General features: G+C 36.5%; 1 pseudogene; it reads left to right on the top strand.

Annotated features, from left to right (window-relative positions):
• The first annotated feature begins 613 nt into the window (after positions 1–613).
• Positions 614–25,953, top strand: LOC149207876 (uncharacterized; annotated as a pseudogene).
• Positions 25,954–26,313: the final 360 nt, after the last annotated feature.

The following is a 26,313-nucleotide window of genomic DNA, read 5'->3' as shown; positions in this document are numbered from 1 at the left end:
TCGATGAAAGACTTTTGAATTTTGGGGAGTTACATCTAATTACGTCGAAGGCATTTTTCACTACGTGCTTGGGGTGAGAAAAAACTGTTCACCCCATCCAATCCTGTTGTTAAAATCTTACAAATGGAAAATTCATGAGCTTGACAATCCACTGTGGGTCGACATACGTACAAGTTCAATCACCACGATATCGGTTCAATCCACTATTGGGATTGACGTACGTAGATGTTCAATTGTTAGTAAAATAAGGTGTTGACGTGACTGAGGGTCTGCAACTTAACATAGTTTGGTGTAATTACTTGTAAGTGATGCCACTGCTACTCCTGGTTCTCATGGTTTGTGAAGTGTGAGGAATTGCAACAACATGAATGGCTTCTTGGGGTAATTTATTTGTACGTTTGGTTTGCATGAAAGGCTTATGTAGCTTTAAATATGATGGAAGAAAAATAGGACGATATATTTCTTTCATAGATGGATCCGATTGAATGAGGTTGCTCAAGGCATAAAGGCTCTCTACAGAGGAACATATGTCATTGTGGTCACTAGGTAAAATACTAATGTCTGATCTACCGGAAAAATTCCCACATTTATTGTAATTAAGAGTAGTATTACAATGGCAGTGGCAGTTGTTATGTGTGATAAACAAGAGTAATAGTGCTGTAAATGTTGCTTTTTAGAACACATCGGCAGAGTAGGGTATCAAAAGATTTGCTCCTACTACATGGTTTCTATGGCACGTTAAAAAAGTTGGAGATGTGCTCTACTGTTATTGTTGCCTCTTTTGATGAATTTGGGAGGTGAATGCAACACCTTCCATTTGACCTCACAATGTGTTTTGTTGGCAGGAGGCCCTAGCCAATAGTCGATCTCAATGAACAGGTCATAGCTAAGTGCTCTTTTCAGCTTGAGGGCTTCCTTGGGATTGAGGAGAAAGGAGTGGCCTAAGAAGGTCAATCTCTGCCAAGTATGGAAAGGGATTACATGTAGGGAAGGGCATGTTATATCTATAAACTTGTCTAGATTCAAAAGACAGTAATAGGGCCACGAAATCCACAATTTATTGTCGATGGTTTGTAGAATCTTCCGTTTTTGGAGACCTTCAATACTTTTGACTTTCTCTTTCATGGCTCCATACCAGTATGGTTTGGATAACTCAGTGCATTAAAGACTCTAGATCTCAGCACAACCACTTTCAATGGTGGTCTTCCTATTTCACTTGGTAGTTTATACAATTTGAATGTTCTAATGTTGTCATGGAACAATATCACAGGACCCATTCCTCCAATGCTTGGGTGGCTATCCAGTTTGACAACTATGAATTTGTCATCCAATAATTTGACCAGACATATACCTAGTAATTTATCGAATTTGGAAAATCTGACTTATCTCGATATTTTTGCAAATAACTTGCAAGGTCCAATTCCTGATAGTGTTGGAGTTCTGTCAAGTCTGACACAACTGAAGTTGGACAATAACTATTTCAGTTGTTTGATTCCAAGTTAGTTGGGAAATCTCTCTTCATTAAAGAACCTTGATCTGGGTTCCAATTAACTCTCTGGTCCTATTCCAAGTGACTTGGGGAGACTTATCAATTTGAGTAATTTGGTTCTTGCAAATTTTTTTCTCAATGGCGTTATTCCCGGTGACATTTTCAAATGTATTGCACTCCGAGCACTTAATTTGGCTCATAACAAATTGTCTAGAAATTTGTCCACATCTCTTGGTTCACTGATTAACCTTCTTTCTTTAAACCCTTCATACAACAATTTGACACAACCATTGCCAATTTCCATCTCAAGTTTGGTCAATATCACAGATATCAATCTATCTCATAATCTATTTTATTATTCCTTGCCATATGGACTTGCAAGGCTCCCTCAATTAGTTGTGATAGATCTATCATATAACTACTTCAAGAAAAGAATACCTACCTTTTCCCTTTCCACACAAGTGGTCGATGCAGAAAATTGTTTACAGGGAATAACAAAGCAACAAATGCTTTTCGAGTGCACATTATTCTATGCTACAAGGGGTCTATCTTTCCCTGTGTTAGGGCCTACAAGTGCTCCATTTTTCCCTCCAACTCCATTGGAGAGGCCTTCTACAAAAATCACACGACTGGGACCAATATTAGGAGGGGTGTTTAGTGGCTCGGGCCTTGTCCTACTTGTCATCATGTTTGTTTTCTTTGTCCTTAAACATGAGATAAGGGTTGTTGTTGGACACACAGAAAGAGACGTAAATCCTGTAGTTCGAATTTTAGTTAGTTTTTCAAGCCTCGGAGAGTCTTTTTCTTATGAGTAGTTTCTTTAGGATACAGGAGTTTAATGCTTCTAATCTCATAAAACATGGCCACTCAGGAGGTCTCTATCAAGGGTTGTTGGAAGGTGGTGTTCCTATTGTTGTAAAAAGGATTGATTTAAAATCATTCATAAGAGATGGATATCTTGCAGAGTTAGATATATTTGGGAGGGATTCACACACAGGGTTAGTGCCTCTTTTAGGTCATTATTTGGAATGTGAAGATGAGAAGCTTCTTGTGTATAAATACATGGCAAACGAACATCTTTCTTATGCCCTTTACAAAAAGGGCAGCTCACTGAAGATACTTTACAGTCACTAGACTGGATAACACATCTCAAGATAGAAATTGGAGCAGCTGAAGGTCTCTCATTTCTCCATCACGAGTGCTCACCACCCCTTGTTCACGGGTTTTTTTCCACTTGTCCACAATCTTAATTGGAGGATAAAATGCTTGTAATTGGTACTGATATTTTCTGTTGTTTCGAAGATTCTCAATATTTTCTCTGCTATGCCTGTTAAATAATAAATTTGGAAAGCAATTTGTGTCATTTTATTCCTAAAACTATATCATGTGTGTGAGTTTAGTACATTCCCAAATCTTAAATTTAAATTATTGCAACTATGTCCATTTATTTGAATGCGGCCTATGGGAGAATCTCAGTTGTTTTTACTTGTTCTAGAATTCCTTCTTGTTCCCTTTTTTTGCATATCTTTAATTGCAGTGCAAGCTACCATTCTTTTTCATCTCTGAGGTAGAATATTATGCCCACAGATTATTGTGCTCGAAAAAAAAATGATAATCATTGTTATTTTCTATTCAATATTAGTACATGCGACCTTTATCTGATTTCTCAAGTATTGAGACAACATTGAAATCCACATAATTCTAGTATTTTCCAATAGTTTTAGTTTTAGTTTTTGATGTACATTCCCTAGATTTTCCAATCATAAGAGACCAGAACATAGGAGTAATATACCATGCATACATATTTTTTTTTACAGGATTCTTAGAGAATTCGACAGGATAAAATATTATGTATTGTGAGAAAGGGCCCTCCAATACTAACAATCATGGAATTCTTTTTTGAATAATCTTGCAACTAATCCTGTGTTGGAACTTTTATTTCTTTATAGAAGATCCCTTGAAAACCAGAAAAATTGTGCTGGTTGATTATCTTTTCTATCGTTGATGTATTCAATGTTCGTGGTCAGCATTTGCATAGAGGAATCATATCTTATGAATGTCAATTATTGTTAGTGAGAAGAGTTTATCATAACTATTAAAACTTAAATGTATGACATGGTGCAATTAAATTTTGGGATTAATGTCTGTCAAAACTAAGGATTTTTTTTTATTTAATTTTATTTATTTATTTAATTTTTTATTTATTTTTTATTTTATATATATATATTTATTTATTTATTTATTATTATTATTATTATTTTATTTTTTTTTTATTTTATGCAGATAGAGATTATATTTATGCAGGATTATGTCATACACACAACTGTTACTTGTATTTTGTAGTGTCTAATATTGAAATTTTGACCCTTTAGCTTATATTACAAAAGTGAAACATTTCTTCTTTGTGTACATTGACAGAAGCTAGAGCTGCCAAACAACAAATGATTAGTTATAATGTTGATCCAAAACCCCACATTATGCATGTTTTAGAACCCAACTTTTTACTTTTTAGTCTTCAATGCTGGGTAGAATTGTTGTGAAGATGATCATCCTCAAGGACTACTATTTTCCTTGAGAGCAAAGTCATATAATGTAGCATAAGATCCCCCCCTTCTTCTCTCTTCTTTTCTTCATTGTAGTCTCACAGTCCTGGTTGCTTCACACAAATAATTTTTTAGGATAGATTGTATCATTTACTTTTCTTCTCCCACCTAAATCTTCAGTTGATCATTTACCTAGATATTAATGTCATGGAATTCCTTCACTAAATATTCCTTATTTCTTGATGCATCAATTCCTTGGTGGGTTCCACCAAATGACCCCCCACAAAAGACTTATGGGTTTCTTGATATCCTAAGGCAAATATTAGGACATGAATATGTTAAGTGTTTGTAGACAAAACATTATCTACATGTGAAGGCAACTTGTTCATAGTCTAGTTTCCATATTTCTTTGATAATCCATATGTGAAATCCACTTTGAAGAATATATTGACATAGGTTGTGATATGCATTTTTGGAGTTTTAGGAGATCCATAAAGGTTTTTTTCCCAAGTATTTTTAATGGAGGCCAAAACTGCAAGTGTTTAGAATTGTAAAGGTAGGTTACAAATATGAACCACATTATTGGAGTCAATGAGTTTGCAAATGAATTCAAGGTAGTGGTACTCATGCATAAGTTGAAAAACCCCAAAGATCAATACATGAAGTGAAGAATATGCTCCTTGACTTCGATAGAGTTAAACTTCACCATGAAGAACCCATAAGCACATGGGTAAATGTAGGCTTCTTCCTAAATAAGTGGTTTCTGCACATGTGAAGCCCAATGACGTAGGTTCAAGCGTTGAAGTGAAGGCCATTGGAGTGATACATCAAATGATGGGAGGTATCCTTCTCAACTATGAAGTCATTATAGGGATGAGATTGAGATGCATCAGCACTTCTAACAGTGGGTAGAGCCTTATTAGAAGATTTTCCTAAGCTTGCTAGATGGGAGACTTCTACGAGGGTTGATTAACCTACAAAATGGGTGGAGAAACTTCGAAATATTCTTAGGCAACAAGTCATCCCTTCTACTAAGATGTTGAACAACGTTCAAAAGTAGAGCAATTGATTTCTTCAAAGGAGTAGCTACTTCCTTACTGGTAGAGGGGGTTGTGATCCTCAGTTCTAGAGTGCCTTTTAGGGGTCATTGATTTCACAATATTCATAAGGCCTTGGAAGGAAAGGAAAGGGGATGCCATGAAAGCAAAATACTGCATGGGGTGTGCGGGATTGTGGCTAGGGCAATGCCCTAACCCAAGTTAAGGACTTTTAAAAATAACTAGATATACATAAATCCTATACATGTATGCATGGCCAAATAGTTGATTAGAAATCAATAATATCGGAGGTTGTATTTCATGATTGGAACCTTTTACTTTTTGTGTTTTAGAAGGTAGATAAATTGAGTCCTTCAAAGGAGTAGCCACTTCCTTGGTGGTATAGGGGCTGTGATCCTTAGATCTACAGTGCCTTTGAGGGGTCATTGATTCCACAATATTCATTAGGTATTGAGAGGAAAGACAAGGGGATTCCATGAAAGCAAAACATTGGGTCGGGTGTGCGAGATTGTGGCTAGGGAAAATTCTTAGTCCAAATTATGGATTTTTAAATGTAACTAGATATAAAGAAATCTTATACATGATGCATAGCCAAATATTTTCTTGGAATTGATTTTATGAAAAAATGTTCATCAATCAATAAGATTGGAGGTTGTGTTGAAAATTGGCAGCTAAGGGATGAATTTCCTTGAACAAAATCCCATTTCTGACAATTCTAGAGTAACTTTCTAAAAATAGAAAGTTGTGTCTATCATTTCAAGCATGACTTTCCAAAATTAGTAAATATCCTTGCTTCAATTGATAATCAAGTATAGATGATGGAAAATCATTCCAGTTATCCTTAATCAATCTTAATTGTTCAATTTTTACTTAATCATCAATATTATCATTAATGTTATTATTATTATCATTATGATACTATAATATTATTATCAAAAATGGAAATACATGTCACATTTCTTACTTAGCACTCTATAATGCCACTTCGCACCTCTCTCTCTTCTTGATGGCACTCGTTCCCCTCTCTCTCACTTAATAATGTGTTACCCTCTCTCTCTCATAATGGATTTGTTGCACTCCTTTTACACTCTCTTAGGCACATTAAAGAATCGTCATAAAATATTCCTTTTACGCACTCTTCAATGCATAAGTTACTCTCTCTTCTTCAAGGCATATGTACTCCTCTTTATGGCATGAGTTAGAAATGAAAGCATACCTCCTTTATGAAATGAGTTACAAAGGAAAGAGTACCTCCTTTATGGCATGAGTTACAAAGGAAAGCATACCTCCTTAATGGCATGAGTTACAAAATGTAATTATATGTAACCTAGTTGGAAATTGTAATTATATGTAAACTTGTTGGAAAGCAATTCACTGCGCACTCTACAGGGCATCACAGATCTCATTATCCTATAGTTGGATCCATAATAAGAAGCTGACCAGGGAAGAATATTGGGGGATCATCACTTTCCTGTTAATTGGCAATGACTTCCTGAAACGAAAAGGTGAACTACATCGAGTCCTCCATGATGATGCCATGGAACCAACCACCAACATAGTCAGATTTCCGTTATATGTCTTTCCACTCGCAGCTATTCGTCACATGGATTGTTAGGATATTCTAACACATAGGAAATAGTTAAGTATAACTTGGTCTAGTGTAGAGTTAGGTAAAGTGTGTTTCTTTACTATGTACTTTCGTAACTTACAATCCGACGGTCACGATATGTTATAGACATGAAGTGATTCGATGGTTCGTTCTCTCCTCGGTATTACCGACACTTGATCTGTGGCTTAACACCCGATTTGTCCATGATCTCTATTTAAAGAACATGGAGGGTCATGAGAGAAGCTTATGTAAATTTTCATTATTTTATTAATAAATTGCCTAAAGTGGCCGCGTTGGCTCAGGCTGTGGATTGTTTCCCTCTTTGAGGGTTTTAACCACGTCAAGAACACTGGTGCATTGATCTATGATCTATTTGTGAGCGGTGTCCTTTGGTGTTATGTCTGAGGAACTTACCCTATAAATTCCTACATGGTATCAGAGCTATTTGAGGGCCACATCTGTTGGTGATCCAAATCTGAAGCTGGTACAACTGCATCCGACTGTAGTTTCCTAGATTTATTGTTTCTGACTGGTTTTGGGCCGAGAGGACTACTCTATTGTGTAAGGAGCAGCCGTTACAGTGAGGTACCCCTTTCGTTTCACGTGAAAAGGTTTCCTGTAGCCCTAGCTATGTCATTTTTAAGATCTGGAGGTATACAATCTTTATTTGTAGTTCTAACTATTCATCTCTCTGTTTATTTCAGTTTATTTAGCTCTCTGTTTTTTATGACTGGATCTATACCTTTCATTTTTGAGTATGCTCTTTGCCCCGTGATTCTGTGTGATCTGGGAAAATCAGAAATAGAAAGGAAAGATTTTTCTCATGTGTATGCTCTTTTCCGTCATGCCTTAGTGTAATCTCGGAAAATCAAAAACATTGAGGAAAATATTTATTTTCCGCCTAAAGCTAACTTCAAGCCGTAAGGTTTGTTTTTTTTTGTATGTCCATGTTGGGTTTTGTGGTTTTTGGTTTGTAGGCAAGAAAGAGTTTTTTCAAGCAAGCACGCACCCCAAAGCTTCAGTGACTAAAAAAAAAAAAAAAACCCTTCCTCTTTTCCAAAAATTACTAACCTTTTAAATTAGCTCACTTGGTCCAAAGTTACTTTATGAGAATAGAGGTATGGAGTTCAAGTCTTTATTTTTGTTGAGTTACTTTTTCAAAAAGCACATGTGACTTATGTTTTAAAGTTACTTTGTGTAAAAGTGTTCTCACCCATTATAAAAGGTGAGTCACTTGTAATTCTAAAGTCTCTTTGTCTTTTATTTAAGTTACATTTTAGTGTGTAGCTCATAAAGTACCATTGTAAAAGTGACTTTCACTTATTTATAAAAGTGAGTCACATAATTTTTTTTTTTTAAAGTGAGCTAATTAGATTAGGTTTGGAAAGGAGGGGGATTTCTTTTAAATATAACATTATCAATCATTTTCGCACATTCATGCACTTCGTCGGCTTCTTCAATAGCCATAAATTCTTCATCTGGAAGTCGTTTTCAAAGCCGTTTTTTTTAATTAGCTTAATTTTTCGAGATCTTTCCATTGCAACACTTAGTTTCAACATCTACAACTTCAGTTTTTGTTAAAATGGAAAGTCTATGCCAAGTTATTCTTGATAGCACCAACTACTTCCAATGGTGGTCCTACATTGTGGATTTACTTAGAAGTAAAGGTCTTTACAAAATAGCCTCAGGCCAAGAAACCAAACCTCAAGATGAAGATAAGGAAGCCAAATGGGAAAATAGGTAAGATCAAGCGGGTGGTTTGATAGGGATGTCTATTTCTCGAGACCTTAGATTCCATATCGCAGAGCTTGATACTTTTAATGAAGCAATGAAACAACTCACTAAAGTTTTTGGAATTAAAAATGAAATTAGAGCCCATCAACTAGAAAATGAGTTGCTTACATTGGACCCTAATAATTTTTCTTCCATTGAAGATTTTTTGTCCAAGTTCAAGACCCTTAGACTTCTCTTGGAAGGTGTTAAGGTTAAGAAAGAAGATGGTAGCCTGATCTATTCCATTCTTACTAAGTTTGTACCAGCCTACTCTGTGTTTGTTTCCACCTTCCATTGTACTAGAGAAGCCTTTATTTCTCAAGGATGAGACTACAAGTCCCCCTCCTTTGATGCCTTCTGTGATTCTTTAATAAGAGAACAAGAAAAGCTCTTATATCTTGGCCTTCTTAATCTTGGAAACTCTTCTAAGAAAGCCTTAGCCTCCCAGCAACAACCAAATTCAAAGAATCCTAAGAAACAATATCCTAAAAAGAATGGTCCTAAACCAAACAAGGGTCCCAAGCAATTTTAGTCTCAAAAGGAAAAATCATTTCAACAAAATGATAAGGCAAATAAAAACAAATGGAAGAAGACTAATAGACATTGCCACTTTTTTAATTGAGATGGCCACTTAGAATGCAAATGCTTTAAGAATATGGAAGCCTTGGAAACAACAATGAAGAAGCATAACATCCATTTGGAGTACTCTTCAACTTCAACTTTGTCTCCAGGAATAACACTTTTTGCATGTGGTTGTCAAGCATCTTGGTCTGGTTATGCACTAAATGTATCTTCTTCTTCTCATTCTCATGAGTGTCTCATTGATTCTGGAGCTCCTTATCACATGGCCAAAAACAAAGCCATGTTTTCTTCTTTAAATGATCGTAACACCAAAAATATATATGTTGGTGATGATAGATCTCTTAGTGTTGTAGGGACTAGAATTGTTTATTTAGACAATGGTCAATTTAATGATGTATTATGTCTTCCAACCTTATCCTACAACCTTCTATATGTATATCAGATAACTCATTCAGGTGAAGGTAAAATCGTTGAATTTTCACCTCACGGCGTTGTAATTAAGGACCGAAGAGATCCTAGACAAATTTTAGCTACTAGTATTGCTGATGATTATGCAAGGTTGTATAAGTTTAACAACTTTGGGTCATCAAATATTCCCTCGGTATTTGTTGCTCATAATGATGAAGTGAGCAAACTTTGGCATGAGCAATTATGTCACTTAAACTATCACTCCATTCAGAATCTATGTAAAGAAAATATGGTGACAGGTCTTCTAATGGTATCTTGCAGAGATGGTTTTTGTTCTGGATGTGTACTTGGAAAACATCATTGGGATAGTTTTGAAAAACGTGCCTCTTAGCACGCCTCAGCCCCTTTAAAGCTTGTGCATAGTGATTTTTGTGGTCCACTTCTAGTTGTTTCATTCTCTGGCTACAAGTATTTCTTAACTTTCATTGATGATTTCTCCAGACGCACTTGGGTATACTTCTTAAAACTCAAGAGTGAACTATTTAACATGTTCTTGGCCTTTAAGGCCTTTGTTGAAAAACAATCTGGACATCAAATTCTTAAGCTAAGATCTGATAATGGCGGATAATATGTTAACAACAATTCATCAACTTTTTCACTGAGAATGGAATGTAAATGCAACTAACTATTCCAAATGGTGTAGCTAAAAGGAAGAATCACACCTTAAAGGAAATGGCTAATTGTATGCTTCAATCTAAAGGACTTAGTCTTAATTTTTGGGCAGAAGAAATTAACTGTGCAAATTACAAAGTAAATCGCACTCCTACTAAGGTTTTAAAGAATATTACTCCAGAAGAAGCATGGAGCTCAATTAAACCAGATGTAAGTCACTTTCATGTTTTTGGAAGTGAAGCATGGGCCCATATTCCAGATGAGAAACATAAAGATTTGGAACCTAAGAGTGAAAAATGTATTTTTGTTGGATATTCCGAAGATGTCAAAGGATATAGACTTATTCCACTTAAGTCCAAAAATGTTATCATTAGAAGAGATGTAAAGTTTGCTGAAAATATATCGGCCTACGAGCCTAGTTCGGAAGATGTGCCACCTCTCTCTATCCCTTCTACTTCTAAAAATATTTCTTCTTCAGATGATGACAATGAGGATGACAATCCTCCCCCACCTTCTCAAGATCCTCCTTTAGCTCCTCAGCTTCCAAAATGGGTCTGTTCTACTCAGGATGTAGCAGGTGCTCTTGCCAGTGATCCTACAGATCATTGACGTACATGTTCTCAGTTTGATAGAGCCTCTTCTTTATTGGCTCAAGCTTCAACGAATTATGATCTTGACACCTTTGCAGAAGCTTCAGGCCATCAAGATTGGGACGCAACTATGAATGTAGAATATTGTTCATTATTGGCAAATGATAAATGGGATCTTGTTCCTCTTCCAAAGGGACGAAAAATTGTTAGATGCAAATGGGTTTACAGAACGAAGTATGGACCAGATGGAAAATTTGATAAACATAAAGCTCATCTTGTTGCTAAGGGATTTTCAAAAGTTGAAGGAATTGATTATACTGAAACCTTCCCCCTTGTTGCCTAAATGAACTCTATCTGCCTTGTTCTTTCCCTTGCTACCTCTTTCAAATGGGAGGTCCATCAGATGGATGTTAAATCTGCCTTCTTGCATGGGGACTTGCATGAAGAAATCTATATGGAACAACCTACTGACTTTATACAAACAAACTCCAGCCTTGTATGTCGGCTTAAGAAATCCCCTTATGGTCTCAAGCAAGCCCCTCAAGCTTGGTATGCCAAAATGGATAGATTTCTTTTAGAAACTAGCTTTTCTAGGTGTCATTTTGAAAATACTGTCTACACCAAGAAAGTGGGAAAGCCTCTTATCATTCTTGTTCTTTATGTTGATGATCTTATCCTTACTTTTAGTGATCCCAACCTTATAAACCATGTGAAGTCCAGCCTTAAAAATAAGTTTGAAATGACAGACTTAGGACACTTACATTATTTTCTTGGTCTTCAAGGCTTGCAATCCAAGGAAGGTATTTCCCTTTCCCAGTCCAAGTATGCATGTGATCTTCTACGCAATTTTCATATGGAAGACTATAAGCCAACCCCTCCTCCCTTTTAGTTTGGAGCCAAACTTTTAGCCACTTGGACTTCCCATGAAGTTGATGCTACCTTATACCGTCAACTTGTAGGAAAGCTTTTGCATCTGACTGATACTCGTCCTGACCTTTCTTTTGTTGTTGGTCTTATTGCTTAGTTTATGCAAAACCCACATGAAATTCATTGGAAAGCATCTAAAAAAATACTTCGTTTTGTTCGAGGTATAGTTCAGTTTGGGATTCATTACAGTGCAGAAGCATCTCCTCTATTATTTAGTTTCACTGATTCCAATTAGGCTACTGACCCTTGTTAAGAACTCTGGACACCACATATCTCCACAATGGTATGATATTGTCCACTTTGGGCCTAAGCCCTCATGGATTTGTTTTTGGGCTTTACCCCAAAAGGCCTCATACCAATGGAGATATTTGTCCATCCTTATATACCCATGATCCTCCCCACTTCTCGTCCATGTGGGACTTTGGTCGTATAACCAACAATCCTCCCCTCGAACAAAGGACCATCGAGCCTCCACTCGAATGATTATCCATCTGTCCACTCTCTACCAACCAGGATTCTCTGCTCCAATGCGTTGGAAGCACACGCCTTACATGGAACACCACCTGCCTCGAGAGCTTTCTCTAACCGAGCTCATCCATGGATCCCATCATGATATTATCGGGGCCCACCACCTTCGTTTGACATTCTGAGGATTCATCCACTTGGCTAACTTTGAATCTGGCTCTGATACCAATTGTTAAGAACTCTGGACACCACATATCTCCACAATGGTATGATATTGTCCACTTTGGGCCTAAGCCCTCATGGATTTGTTTTTGGGCTTTACCCCAAAAGGCCTCATACCAATGGAGATATTTGTACATCCTTATATAACCATGATCCTCCCCACTTCTCGTCCATGTGGGACTTTGGTCGTATACCCAACAACCCTAATGATCAGAAGTCTACTGCAGGTTATGAGTTCACTCTTGGTTCAGGACCTATTACATGGGCTTGCAAGAAGCTAGTAAGGAAGCCCTGTGGCTTCATCAGATCTTGTTAGAGTTTGGCTTTTAGTAGCAGCATCCGACTACACCTTGGTGTGATAATCAAAGTGCCATTCAACTATGCAAAGATCCAGTCCAACGTCAGCAAAGAAAACACATTGAATTCTCATGCACTTCATCAGAAAGCTCATTCATGACCATGTTCTTGAAGTGAAATATTGTTCAATAGATGATCAAGTTGCAGACTTCTTTACAAAGGCTCTCACAGAGGCAAAATTTACTAAACTTTGATTTATGAATGGAGTTTAGAAAGTTGTCACTAAGGGGGGATAGGCTCTAATGCCTCCTTCCTTCTCCTATTGAGTCATATTTGTACATCCATCAATCCTATCCGAGGTTGTTCCCAAGGGGGGAAGTTAGGATATTCCGACACATAGGAAATAGTTAAGTATAACTTGGTCTAGTGTAGAGTTAGGTAAAATGTGTTCCTTTACTATGTACTTTTGTAACTTAAAATCCGACGGTCACGATATGTTCTAGACATGAAGTGATCCAATGGTTCATTCTCTCCTCGGTATTACCGACACTTGATTTGTGGCTTAACACCCGATTGGTCCATGATCTCTATTTAAAGAGCATGGAAGGTCATTTGTAGGGTAACCGTTCATGAGAGAAGCTTATGTAAATTTTCATTCTTTTATTAATAAATTGCCTGAAGTCCCCGCATTGGCTCAGGCCGTGGACTATGTCCCTCTGTAAGGGTTTTAACCACATCAAGAATACTGGTGTATTGATCTGTGATCTGTTTGTGAGCGGTGTCATTTAGTGTTTTGTCTGAGGAACTTACCTTGTAAATTCCTACAAGATAAAGCCTGAAGTTAGAAAAATTGAGACCAGAGACTGGGCCAGATGCAATGATGAGGGAGGGGCCACGATTTTCACCATGTGATCTGATATTGGGCTTGCGAGGACCGCACTAAACTGATCTGCCAACACCATAAGCGGCACGATAGTAGGCAAAGGGTGGGGCAATGTTGGTGCCAGTGTCGTGGGTGCCGAAGAGGAGAAATAAGTAGACGACGAGAAGGGATATGATGAGAACCATAAGTTCGATGAATTTGAGGGCAACAATGTGGATTTGTTTTCCTTTTCCAGATATGATGAGGATGACAAGGAAGTCGATGTTGTCCAGGAGAGCACTGATTAAATAATGGACTCTCGTAGCAAGGACTAGTGGGAGGCAATGCTAAAACATAAGAGATTGAGAAGTGCAGAGCCTCAAACCTGAAAATTACAAAGTAGTTTGTAGATATTAAGAGGAAAGTGTATACGCTCTCCACTGAGGAGTGGGACATCATACCAGAGATTGGGGATTATTCATTTCGATAAAAAAAAAGATGTTTGAGAGTTTGTTCCCATTCTGGATACATTGTTGGAGAATGTCAGGTAAGAGAAGGAGCATGTTAGTGTATTGGATCCCAAAAATAGGGCTACAGGTGGCACAGAGACACCGTGGGCGCAGACGTTGGTGACTCATCTCACAACTATTGGAGAGGGGAGATAGACTGTGTTGTCTTTGAAGCTCAATAGGCTCTCTAATTTAGTTTCAGGATTGATCGTCGTAGATCTTAATGCGTATCTAATTGATCTCAAGAGTATGAAGATTACCAGAGATGCATATCCTTTAGAAGTTAGAATGGCCAAATTGTTGCTCAAGTTAATTACTCATACTAACCCGGAGCTTCCTCTTGGTTGGATTGCGGAGAAAAGGATAGAGGAGGTTGCAGGGAAGATACAGGAAGCATGACATTTGATTAAAAAGGTTGTGAAGAATGTCAAAGAATGAAGATGTAGGTTTGGAGGCATGCATATTGGTGAGTCTAGATGAAGCCAAAGTTGTCATTGTGTGTGGTGTAGAGGAGATCCCCAATTTGGTGAAGTTATGGATGTAAGCTTCAAAGATTGAACAAGATGGCACAAACAATAGTTGAGTGTTGAGGAAAGGGATGGAGCATATTCTTGACTTTGTGAGGCTTTGGAAGGCTATGGTGGATTTGGAAAATGAGGATGCTCAGATTTTGCTTCACAAGGCAGTGAAGTGTGGTCCACTACATGTTTCACATGAACTCGTTAGAGTGTATAGATATGACTCGTAAACTACGACAACAACCAAGAATGGACAGAATAAAACTGTGGAGTTGATTCATATACAGTTAAAGCATCTCCAAGAAAAACAACTGAATTGAGAGGGAATGTGACCATGAAAATTGCTATTGGTAAGGTTAACCATTCTATGAAATGAGAGATTGCTGAGAAGAGGAGATATTTTACCTTGAAATTCCTTGGATGAAACATTGTGTGAAACCACTTTCTGTTTGTGTCGACTGCATATGACTCTCAACTCTTAGAAAAAAATGTTGGTTTTCCACAAAGTGGTTAATGATTGAGATGGATCATAGGTGATTGCAGACCAAAGTCCGAGGACAGCCTCTTGATTAGAAGCATTTCTGAGACAAGGATGCCAACGGTGTGAGAATTAAAGGGCAGAAGGAAATGGGGAGGGACTGAAAACAAAATGGAAAAAGAAACGAGTAAAAGTAATGTCCATAAAAGTGATGAAATGTTATAGATCTTCATCTTCTACTGCTCTGAACGGAATGCGAATGGTTTGGGCTTCTTCGTTTGTTTATAGAAATTCACTTTCAAATTTTGACTTTATTATGCATTGATATTATATAGATTCAACATTGAATTCTGAATTCATTACATGCTTATAAAGAATAGAAATTTAAACCTTCCAGGTAGAAGAAATATTGTAAAATATTAACACATGCTCTTTCAGAGTGTAGGTCCAGAAAATTTTATCATAACTTTATTTTAAATTATTATCATAACATATCTACATTTAAAAAAATATGGAACAAAATTTTTAACCATAGAGATTTATCCCACTTTAATGCGCATGTAGCATTGATAAGCCATGGTAATGGCCCATTAAGGGATTAATATTGTAAACCCAAGTTATATAAACTCTAAGATAAATATTATAAATCCTAAAACAAACATGGTTGACCATGGTTGATTTTCATATTGAGACAATATTTGTCACAATGCAACATTGGACTATTGTTGACCATGGTTTACCATGATTGATTTTCATATTGAAAGAATCTTTCTCACAATGCGACATTGGACCTCGGTTTACCATGGTTGATTTTCATAATGAGACTATTTGTCACAATGCGACGTTGGACCAAGGTTGACCATGTTTGTCACAATGTGACGTTGGAGAATGAGACAATCTTTGACACAATGTGACCATGGTTGTTTTTCATATTGAAACAATCTTCGTCACAATGCGACGTTGGACCATGGTTGAAAATGGTTGATGATGGTTGATCGTCATTCACGATGGTTGATGATGGTTCGCATATATTTGATGTTCATATTGAGTCAACATTTGTGTATACTACTATAAAAATTCACATATGTTTGGTGTTCATATTGAGTTCACATTTGTGTATACTACTATAAAAACTTTAGAAATTTAAATAGAAATTTTTAAAACCAACCAAATCTCTAAAAACATTAATTTATAATATATAAAAAAAATTAATTATTAATGTTTTTTCACTAAGATTTTGATGTTATCATTTAAAAAACAAAAAGTATTAACCTACCCATCATAAAATGTCATTAAGCCCACTTATTTTTGAAACTAATAATTTTCTTCATTTAAAAATTCTTTATTATAAGTATTACTAAACTTATATATGAAAAAGAGACCAATCTTGATAGATACTATTATGGTTGATAAATTTACAAACGAAAATGGAAAATTTAAAATATAAATATTTAAAATCACCAAATTTTCCCATTTTCCAAAGATATGCTAGAAACAAAAGCCTCTCACTTCTTATGTGTAATTATGACATGGCTATGATATCTTGTAAAAAATTAGCATTTTAACTTTTCTTTCCATACATGTATAAAATCATTTTATTAACATTTACATTCTGGCTTTTTAATTTACTACATATAAAATCATTTTAATTTAGCTTTTTTCTCCATACATATATAAAATCATTGAGGAAAAAATCTAATAAATTACATTTTAACAAGGTCCATTAAAATCACTATATTGAAAAGTAATTGAAAAAAAATATTATAAACTTTTCTTTAAACCTCTAGAAAATCCTCTCCCTAGCAGGATCTAAGCCGCTTCTATGACTTTATCTTTATCTACAAAATAGCCACTTCTATTACTTTATCTTTATCTACAGGCCACTTAATGAATTTTCTACTAATTCTTCATTGAAGTAATTTAGAAAAATAAAATTCTATAAAGATAAAGTAACAGATAACTCATGTTGTATTTTACATGAACAAAGTGAGAAATGGTGCTGTAAAAACAAAATCTATGCCAAACAGTATAACATGAGCAAGAAAGAAGCCATTAAGTCAACTAGACGATGTACTGATGACGCTATTCACTCTTCAAAATTTAAGTATGTGTGTTTTAATTAACTATTATTTAGATTTATACTTTACAAAAATGGATACTCTTCATTATGAATTTTTAAATTGAATTTAATATTTTAAATGAATTAAAATGGAATTAAATATTTTAAAATTATATAAGAGAAAATATTTATTAATATTAAAACAATTTCAGAAATATGATTTTTTTTTAAATAGAATTTATTATTTAAAAAAAAATCAAATGTTTTAAAATTTTATAAGGAAAAAAAAGTTATAAGTGGTTTCATTTTCATGACATTGAACAAATAACATTTTGTATTTATAAAAATTTCATGATATCAAGTAAATAAAACAAATAAATTTATGTAACTAGTAAGTACAATGGTGATTAAAGTCTTGATTCTTGTTTGTTTGTTGTGACTTTAAACTTAAAAAATGTGATAACTTAATTGAACTTACCTACCTTGACATGACAAGGATATTGGAAACTTAATTCTCATTACACAAACTTGAATGACCTTTTGTTGTTTCCTTTCTCATATCAATGGTTGGGATTTGGTGTTCATAACCTTAACAAGCAAGGGAGAAGGGTCAATTATCATGAATAATGAAAGAAATATTAATATAGATCCAAGACAAAGGCCAACCATGACATGTTGTAGTGAATGTTAACATGCCTATCAATCAAAATTTTGCTTACTATCTTATATGCTTCACTTCATAATGTTCATTATATTATTATTTATCAGGTGTATATTCCCTAAACAATGATTGATTTTAATGTTTTTGATCCAAAAATAAAGGTTTTTAAAGCTAAAATTCTCATTTTGAGATTCTATTTTTTTATCAAAATGGTGATCATGCTAAACATTGTTGTCAAATTCCCCAAATGGGATGACCATACAAACAAAAGGTCATCCCACTAGCCCACATGCTAGCAGGACATGGAAATGCAATCCTTCAAGATTTTAATTAAGACATGCACTTTGCACAAGATGTCGCCACATCCCACCACCTAGAGGGTTTGCATGGCATTCATTACTCAACTCTATCTCTTGCATGAAGGGAGATTACATTGGACTTCCAGTTGGGTTTCATAGTTGATAGTACAATTCTCATGAATTTGACCAACCCACAAAGTCCTGTCACTTTCTGGAATTCAACGATTAGCATTCAATGAACACTGAGTTGGGATTCTACACACAAGAAAAGGATACACATAGCATCACCTGGTTTAAAGTGGAGAAAAAGTTTGTTTCCCTTATCAACATACTTTGATTCTCAAGTTTTAGTTCAAGTTTTCTGAAGCATGCAATAGGCTCCTTATTTTATACCCAGTATAATTTATTTTTAGTAAGTTTTTCATAACAGTCAGTCCAAAGAATAAGCTAGAAAATCCTAGTTGATTCCTTATCCCATTCTACTGTCAGCCTCCTCCCTCTTGGCACCCTTGTTCTCTGGGTTGTTGAATCTTAATTCCAATTGGCTCTTCATTCCTTCAACTAGTACGAATTGAAAGCAAGGCACAATCCTAAGATAGCTTCCTTTGGATCCCATTGGTTTAGCAGGGCATAGGTATGATATGATTTTCTGGTTATAATCACTCTCTTCTAATTCACAACTTGTTCCAAATATGTTACTATAGTTGTCACATGCTTAGGGGTAACTCGTGTTATAGGTGATATTTGTGGGATTTTGAAACTAATACATTGCCCCACCACATTTTTTGAGTTCCCCGCGCCTACCATAGCTCTCTCCCTCTTTCAATTTGTATCCATGCCTAAGCAAAGAGCCACAATGTGATGGGAAGTAGTATATTACCAAGAGAGAGATCTCTCCAGAGCTCGAACTCGAGCTGAAAGCTAAGCCACTTACCATAGAGACTTGATAACTTAACTAATTCAAGAGGAGATCACTCAAGTGGAAAGGGATCTCTCAAATGAAAGATGCAATATTATAGACACAAAGGTTTTTGCCAAAATGGAAAATTGGGTTCTTGATGCAGGGCACACTAGAGCTGGTATAATCAATATATGTACAATGTAGACATCTACTAGCATCTCAAGTTTCTCTTGGGGAGGGTGCTTGTAAACAGGAAATAAATTAGGGAAGACATCATCTTCACTATGAATCAAATGCAATGACATCTAATTGTAATGAGCCACAGGCTTGTGAGAATGAAAAGGATATGGACACTCCTCCGATCTTGGTTGCTCCCCTGGTGGCAATAAGGATCCCATCCCCATATAAGCAACTTATTCAGAGAAATAGGCATGCATGTTCATCTTCTTCTCTACTCTTATTTCCTTCTATTTTTTATTTCTTTAGTTTCTAGAATTAGAAGGGCCCTCGTGAAAAAACAATTAGATTTTTTTTTTTTTTAGATCTATATACTCTCTCTTATATTTTGACATTTCGAATCAGTTCAATTTCTATGTTTATTTTGGTTTCCCCAATGGAAGGCCAACACAAATTTCAATAACTATGCATGAAAACCTTTGAAAGAAATAAATACAAACCTTAGTTCACAAAAAAAACATGATTGTTGTCAAATTAAAAAAAATTCATTATGCACCTCATGGACCACTTGCGATTGTATTCCATCTTATCTAGATTCAACAACCTAGACTTATAATCACTAAAAGTTTTAATTTTAACATGCCCCAAAATGAAATAGATTAAACAAAAACTATCTTATACAAATCCATAGATTAAATTTATTTATATTAGAAGGATCTTTTGATAGTGGCCCTAAGATTCATTGTTTTTAGAAAAATTTCTTAAATAAATGTACTAGTTCTTGAATATTTGATGCATATTGCATTGATCACCACGATTCTTTATAGTGATTTTTTTTTTTTTTTTTCCATAAATCAATGAACAAGGTTGTCTAGGATTTGGGATTTGTTCTTCATTAGACATTGCCACTATTTGATGACACTAATACTTACTATACTACTCAAATGCATTTTAGCAAAAAGATACACAACAACTTTTTATTTTGTAGTTGGTGCAAACAATTATTGTTATCACTATTCCTATAGTCATATCCATTTAACAATTTTGCAAAATTCTTTTAGATTATATTTAGGTATAAAATGAATTTCATAAGAAAAATATGATTCATGTGTTCAAATTCTAAAACTAATAAAATTTGAAGAAGTTGGGTTGATGATAATTGTTGAAATAGAAATATAGAGTTCAAAGATGATTGTATATTATATTTTTATTTGAAAATAATTAATTATTAGCCCATGGGAGATAGCTCAATTAGCTATGGCCTGTTATGAATTAATGTGTAAACTCTGAGATTCAAGGTTCAAATCTCCCTAGTTAACTTGTGTTTGTGTAAGGGGCATATCTAGAAACCTAGAGGTTATAGTGGTAGTGGTAAGCATAAAATCCATGTCACGCAAGTTTCGTTCGTGAATGATGGAATTTTTTGAAACAAATTTGTATGAATGTAGATACTAGATGGATTTTGTGCATCATTTTTTTTTCTATAACTTTTAATATTGATTACATGTATATTTTCAAATTAATAAATGCAATGAAGCTTTAAAATAATGAGGGTGAATGTTAGGGCTTGTTATGAGGGCCTTAACTTATTCATAATTATTTTAAAACTATGTTGGTCTTCATATATTCTAGTGTGAATTCTTTTTCAATTTTAGGCATGAGCTTGCCAATCAAAATTTATAGCAAAAATAAAAGACTTATTTTTTATATAAATTTTATATATGTCCAAATGTCTTCAAATTCACTATTAATGAATGTGTAGAGCATATACAAAATCATGGATGAAAATCAATAAGTTGTAAAACTGGATGTGCTTTAAGTTTATCTAGACCAAATAAAGAGGGTTGTTGGTCCAAACCTAAAACCAAATCCACCTCATCCACCACATAATTGAAAAAGGTGTTCTTGCCAAATATTTATTGAAATTAACAATGTGTGTGACATTGACAAAGCATGTAACATGCATGTGTTATATATGCACATGCATTAAATAATTTGCATGATCTCTTTTTTCCATGGTCCACCATCTTTCATAACTCTTTTTGGTTCTTATCTCTTTCTCCCACTTTTCCTTAACTCGCTCGCCTATATTTCTCTTTCTCTCTCCCCCTTCTCTCTCATTCTCTCTCTATATCTCTTTTCTTGTCTCTCAATCTATCTCTCTTCCTATGCCTCCCTCCAATCTCCCTCACCACCCTTGATCCAAAAAAATCTTTTCCTTGTCATGCATTAAAGAATTACATATTAAGCTTGCATTTAACCATTAAATTATAAGTCCATAAAGAAAAGGAAGAGAAGAATAAAAAGTCACACATAGAAGACACAGGATTGATATCGGAATTCATCCAGGAGGGACTACGTCTCCGGGTCCTGCTCGAATTAGTGGGGAGGCCCTGTTTTCATTAGATGGAAAATAATGAAAGTACATCAAAAAGTCAAAATGATGACCTTATACCTCCAAAATTGAAAAATCTTAAAAATTGCAGATCTTTGATGGAGAAACAGACAACACTGTTGAGTTCGTGGCATCGAGAAATGCTGAAACCATATAAAATTTGTCAAAAACTAACAAAGTGAAAATCTGGCCCCCTAGAGAAATTGCTCAAATCATGGTTCCACCCCCCTCTCTGCACTGCTCATGGTTCCACCAGCATAGAAATGCGTTCCCGCTCTTGGCCTCCTCCTCCTCCCCTCGGGCGCACTGTGCATATAGGTTGATATGTAGTTAGGTGGGCGGATAAACCAAGGAGATGGTTGGGCGCATTGGTTAAAATTAAAAGTAGTTGAGGAGGGGTCGAGGGATCAAAATCCACCTGTCTCGAATTAACATTACACATTTTTTGTTTTAAGTTTTTTTGGCAGTGGTTCCACTGTTTTGGTGGCCTACACCCCCAACTCCGTTGGAAGCTTCGTATAAGGTGCATGGAGGGTTATTAATGGAGGTGGGTCCTGCTCCCAGTGGCCCGCTTCCCCCAAAATCAGTCAACCCTTTTGTATTAATGGTGACATGGAGGGGCAACAGGGTTGACAACCCATGCCCCCCACCATATATAATGTGATGTCATTGTGTGGCTCCGGGGGTGACAGGGTCATGGCCGCCCACCCTAAATTGACTTTCGGTTATGGTCATTGAAGGAGGGCCGACGGGGGTCATGGCTCGTCTGCCCATCATTAAAATTTTGTTTTTCGTTGTTGGGGGGTGGCGGGGTTGGTGGCCACGAAACCAATTTTTTATTTTTATTTATTTTTATTTTTGTTAACAATAAGGTCATTTTTTTGATTTTGTCTAATATAAGGGTTATTAGACAAATTAATGACCCAAAAAATTTGTTCGCTTTTGGGAGCTAGGTTTCATGCCCCAGGGTCAGTGAAATTGTAGGAAACTTAAACCTGGCCCACATCCCAACTTTGACAAAAAATTTGACTGGATTGTTCTCCCTCATACAAGCTCAGATTGATGAACCGTTCACACTGTTGTGATCAGGATGACAAGATCTACGCTCTGGTGCTGGTTCAAAAGCATTATGAAAACTTTAGTTTTTGAGCTTCCATAAACCCTCTTTGTCCTTTGTGTGTCTCTGGAGCCACTTCGATCAATCCTCCCCACTGAGGAGATTTTGGGTCCTCCAAAAGCATTTACACTTAGCACATTGTTTTTTTCCTTTTCAATCCACACTTTCAATCACCTGCATGCAAAACTGGTACATCTTTTGCAATCACGCACACCACACATGACTCAACAACCCTTCCTTGCCAAGAGTTTATAGCACACACTCATCGGCCAAGGATTACATAAAAAGTAATCAATACCTCAACTACTAATAAGGAAAGGCCAAAATATCATCATTGTGTTTTGAAGTGATGGGAAACACACCATCACTTTTAGATTTACTTGCAACATATGATTTACAATGGTGGCCATAACAAGCTACTACCTCTAAAAAAACCAACTTAATAAAGCGGACCACCATGAAAGGGGTAGATTCATTTGTTGAACATGTTCACCTTTCGGCTCCTCTAGTGAGGTTTCCAGAGCATGGAGCATCGAACATGTGGTTTGTTGGTGTCCTTCTTTATTGCAATGACTACAACGATTCTTTTTCCTTCGAACTTTCGGGGCTACCTTGGGATACTTTCTCCTGGTGTTCCTCTGATAAGTGTTCATGGGGCCCTCACTATCACTAGATTGTGAGGAAGGAATTTCAGCATATGTCGTTGGCCGGTTACTAGTTGTATTGGAGCTTTCTCCCATTTCTTTTGTGGTGTATCCAAATCCTACACGACGTGGTAATTCCTTGACTTCGATGGGGTTTACGATGCCTTGGCCTTTGATGCTGAGGCCCTTTCCCTAATACCCCATATTCTTCAATAGTTTGGATCCAATCCGTGTAGTATGTTTTTCAAAAGCAGTGAATTCATCATCATGAAAATCATATAAAAATGGAGAATCATTTTCTACCTCTGGATGGCGATGCTGTAGCTTTTCCAAGGCCTCATCCTTGGCTTGCAACTGGTGTAGTAATCTTTGTTTTTCTTCCCTTGCCTCCTGTAGAAGCCTCCTTAGCTCAACATTCTCTGCTTGGATGCAGTGGTTGATCTCCTCAAGTTCTTGGAGTCCTATTGTGGGGAGTGCCCTTTTTGTTATGTCTGTTGAAATCCTTGATTCATTGTCGAAATCAGACCCCAAATCTATGGGTCCTCCTATCACGATCTCAAGGGTTGAAAACATCATTTCATCAACGGAATCAGACCCCAAGTCAATTGGCCTACCTCGTGCCAATCCCGTAGCTGTGACCTTCTCACCTTCCTCTGACTTGGAATCTTGGTTTTTCTACATGTTGGTGACGGCCTTCTGCTTCCCCTTTCCATCATTACTTTCAGGTCTCAGCTCAGGGTGCAGCTTCCAACAATTTTCTTCGTCATGCCCCTCTATCTCACAATGTGTACAAGAGGGCTTTGCTCCCTTTCTCTTGGTTGTTGCCATTCTCCTTGGGTGGTCATCGCATTCATGTGTTCCCTTGTTTTCAAAATGAATGGCCTTTACACTGGCTAAGTCAATGGTAGTAGGTTCAAACATTAACAATGAATGTCTAATGTAACTATGTAATGATCCAATATACTTAGTTACCACTTCAGGTGAATCTAATGAAATGCCTTTACACTGGTCGAGTCAATGGTAGTCGGTTCAAACATTAACAACGAATGCCTAATATAACTATGTAATGATCCAATATACTTAGTTACCACTTTAGGTGAATCTAATGAAATGCCCAAGTTTAGTGCTTGTTTTCTAAATTCCTTGGTAAATATTTGCATGTTTTGCCCCTTGCCTTGCCTTAGGTACTGCCACTCCATTAAGGCTTTTTGCTTATAACCCAAGGGATAGAATTGATCATTTAATGCAGAAATAAAACTTGGCCACGAAGAAATAAGATTACCCATCCTCTTACCGCTTCACAATTTTCTCTCCCACCAAACAAGAACGATGTCGTTTAGTTGAAGGGATGCCAACTGGATTTTTTCCTCATCCTCCTCGATCTACTGAACCTTGCAGTAAACTTCGATTTGCCTAATCCAGTTGTTCAATTTCTTTGCATTACTTTCACCGTTAAACATAGGGAGATAAAATTTTACATTTAACTTAAAGAAAGGATTTTAGAAGTGTTTCCTGTATTCCTATGATCATGGCGAGAAGAAGAGGAAGAAGAACTTTCACTTGCTGGTGAAGAAGGAGGTGGATCTCCTCCATCATCTCCGTGCATTGAACCTTGTCCTTCTGGATATTTTTCCCCCACACTCTCAAGATTTTGAAGTCTTGAGAACATCTTCTCAACATGATTTGCCATCGTGTAGAAAGTCTTGTGGAAGTTTACCTCCTCTTCATATCGAACATCGTCCTCCTCACCCATGTTTCTCTTTCGACACGCACGTCCTGCTTCGAGATCAAAATAATTTAATTTGCCTTCACCTCTTCACAACCTATTTCTCGTTAGCATGCAAACATGAAATTTGCATCCACAAAGTCCTGCTTTGATACCACTTGATCCCAAAAAATCTTTTCCTTGTCATGCATTAAAGAATTACATATTAAGCTTGCATTTAACCATGAAATTATAAGTGCATAAAGAAGAGGAAGAGAATAATAACAAGTCACACATAGAAGACACATGATTGATATCAGAGTTTGTCCAGGAGGGACTACGTCTCTGGGTCCTGCTTGAATTAGTGGGGAGGCCCTGTTTTCATTAGATGGAAAAATAATGAAAGTACATCAAAAAGTCAAAATGATGACCTTATACCTCTAAAATTGAAGAAGCCCAAAAATTGCAGATCTCTGATGGAGAAACAGACAGAACTGTTGAGTTTGTGGTGTCAAGAAATGCTGAAACCATATAAAATTTGTCAAAAACTAACAAAGTGAATATCAGGCCCCCTGGAGAAATTTCTCAGATCATGGTTTCGACCCCCTCTCTGCATTGCTCATGGTTCCACCTACATAGAAATGCATGCCCACTCCTGGCCTCCTCCTCCTCCCCCCGGGCACACTATGCAAATAGTTTGATATGTAGTTTGGTGGGTGGACAAACCAAGGACATGGTTGGGCACATTGGTTAAAATTAAAAGTAGTTGAGGAGGGGTCGGGGGATCAAAACCCACCCCTCCCAAATTAACATAACACTTTTTTGTTTTATTTTTTTTTGGCAGCGGTTCTACTGTTTTTGTGGCCCGCGCCCCCAACTCTGCTAGCAGCTCCGTATAAGGTGCGTGGAGGGTTATTAATGGAGGTGGGTCTCGCTCCCAGTGGCCTGCTTCCCCCCAAATTTGCTGGCCCTTTTGTATTAATGGTGAGGTAGAGGGGCGATGGGGTTGACAGCCTGCGCCCCCCACCATATATAATGTGATGTAATTGTGTGGCTTAGGGGGTGGTGGGGTCATGGCCGCCCACCCCAAATTGACTTTCAGTTATGGTGGTTGAGGGAGGGCCAGCGGGAGTCATGGCCTGTCTGCCCATAATTAAAATTTTGTTTTCGGTTGTTGGGGGGTGGTGGGGTTGGTGGCTTGCCACCCCAAAAGTATATTTATTTTTATTTTTATTAAGAATAAGGTCATTTTTTTATTTTTTCTAATATAAGGGTTATTAGATAAATTAATGACCTAACAAATTTACCCGCTTTTAGGAGCTAGGTTTCATGTCCCAGGGTCGGTCAAATTGT

Source organism: Pinus tabuliformis, chromosome 1_2 (genome assembly GCF_031772625.1).
Source record: "Pinus tabuliformis cultivar Carrire ecotype Pingquan chromosome 1_2, CPIR1, whole genome shotgun sequence".
In the NCBI taxonomy this organism is placed as follows: Eukaryota; Viridiplantae; Streptophyta; class Pinopsida; order Pinales; family Pinaceae; genus Pinus; species Pinus tabuliformis.
The sequence above is the reverse complement of the archived record's forward strand: the minus strand, read 5'-3'. Positions and strand labels throughout refer to the sequence as shown.